Source organism: Tasmannia lanceolata, unplaced genomic scaffold (genome assembly GCF_043159265.1).
Source record: "Tasmannia lanceolata isolate RefF3 unplaced genomic scaffold, GAP_Taslan_0.1 ptg000006l, whole genome shotgun sequence".
In the NCBI taxonomy this organism is placed as follows: domain Eukaryota; kingdom Viridiplantae; phylum Streptophyta; class Magnoliopsida; order Canellales; family Winteraceae; genus Tasmannia; species Tasmannia lanceolata.
The window spans coordinates 33242511-33244763 of NW_027518683.1; the positions used below are offsets into that span (position 1 = coordinate 33242511).

General features: G+C 40.2%; 1 pseudogene; it reads right to left on the reverse strand.

The window, feature by feature from the left end:
* Positions 1-1400: 1400 nt before the first annotated feature.
* On the reverse strand, positions 1401-1883 carry LOC143878938 (secreted RxLR effector protein 161 pseudogene; annotated as a pseudogene).
* Between the last annotated feature and the right edge of the window lie 370 nt (positions 1884-2253).

Here is a 2253-nt window from a genome sequence, read left to right on the forward strand (position 1 = left end):
GTAAGATGAAACTTGCATGCTTCAAATCCATGTGAGTCCCACATGCTATTCTTGCAAGCTTCTAAATTTATGGTCGATTCTTGCATTCCTTTAAAAACTTTCCAAATCAGCCCTTGTTTTAAGGTTTCCCACATCAGCCCACTTATGGGTCCCACCATTGCATGCAATGGACGATTCTCATTGTTGCCCACAAGGTTTCAACAGCCTTCCAAAATTCCAAGTGGGTCCCACTTTTGCATGTAATATATGCCATCATGCCTCTTTTGTTTCCAGCTTCTCATTCCAACAACTTTGCTAATTCCAGCAACCTGATTCCATTCCAGTTCAATTCCAATTTGATTCCAACACTTTTTTCAGCTTCTGATTCCAGCAGCAACATGGAATTCCATGTGGTGTAATCCGAACCATTCATTTTAATACTAAAATACGAATCAGTTGTTTTCCCAATTTGCCTTCCCAAATTTGTAACCGGCAGTGAGAAGGTAGAGATCCAAATCACACACACTTCATCTTTGCAAACCATATAGATCCTTGAATTTTCTTTGCAATTTTATCTCTTAGCTCTATTTTCTGTGAAAATCTAGAAAACAACCTGAAACACCAAAAACACAAAAAATACCTTAGTAGCACCGCTTTAAATGAGAGAAATGCGTGCTTTTCCTACCTATAATTCACTCATAAATGTGCTCATCACAGACCAATATGACCCCTCAGGTCAAAGGACGTGTAAAGGATCCTGTCTGATCGAATAGCTGAACTGTCTCCTGTCCATAAGCTATTCTAATGTGATCATGTTTAGTACGCAATCTCTTTATCGTACCCATTCTATCTTGCTTAGGGTCCACTACCCGAGTGATTGAGACAAGTCACTCCACATCTCATGCATGTTGGAAGGATAGATGCTAGTTGTATATGGGAGGAGGTGTCCAACCTCAACCTCAACTATGAACTATTAAGGTCTGCAAAGAACTGGAATACCATATCTCCTTGCTCCCTACGATCTGTGAATCCATGAGCATGGGTTTCCTACTTTGCTACCTAAGGACAAATACATGTCAATAACAAGTAGCATGTCACAAATATTTAACTTTTAGTTACCCATTAATTATTATAAAAAGGAAACTTTTATTGATTAACATGTGAAATATACTGGTTTTAGGGCACCTACTCTAACAGTCTCACACTTTCCCTCAAAGTCAGTTACGCATATATTTTAGACCCATCCGCTCAACATGCCTGTCAAACACCTTTTGACTAAGAGGTTTGGTAAAAGGGTCGGCCATGTTATCTGCTGAGGCAACCTTTGTAATAGCCACATCCCCTCTGTCAATGATCTCTCGTATCATATGATACTTTCGAAGCACATGGTTGGATTTCTGATGAGACCTATGTTCCTTCGCTTAAGCAATCGCTCCGCTGTTATCACAGTACAGCGTAATGGGTCTCTCAACAAAGGGCACGACTCCAAGGTCGTATAGAAACTTTTGCAGCCATACCGCCTCCTTCTCTGCTTCACTCGCAGCAATGCACTCAGCGTCAGTTGTGGAATCTGCCGTATTGTCTTGCTTGCAATTTCTCCATGACACTGCCCCATTTGCTAAGGTGAACACAAAACCAGATGATGATTTTATATCATCAACATAAGACTGAAAGTCTGCATCGGTAAAACTAGAAACGACCAACTCGTCTGCACCATAAACTAAACAATAATGTTTAGTTCTCCTAAGATACTTGAAAATATGTTTAACTGCTGTCCCATGCTCTAGACCTGGGTCGGACTGATATTTGCTAACCACACTTACAGAGTGACAGATATCTGGCCTTGTACATAACATAGCATACATAAGACTTCCCACAGCCGAAGCATAGTGAATGTCATTCATAACCTACTTATCCTCAGGTGTCTTGGGAGACATCTTCTTGGATAATCTGATTCCATGCCTTTAATCCATTCTTGGAATCTGTCATGTTGTACCTGCCAATATCTTATCTATTTAAGTTTCTTGTGATAGCCCAAGCTTCCTATTCTTACGGTCCATAAACAATTTAAGTCCTAGAATGTATGAAGCTTCTCCCAGATCTTTCATAGCAAACGTGCTTGAAAGCCATAACTCTGTACTTGATAGCATTCCTACATCATTTCCAATGAGTAGGATGTCATCTACATAAAGAACTAAGAACGTAACTGCGCTCCCACTGACCTTCTTGTAAACACAAGCCTCGTCTATGTTTTGACAGAAGCCAAACTCTTTG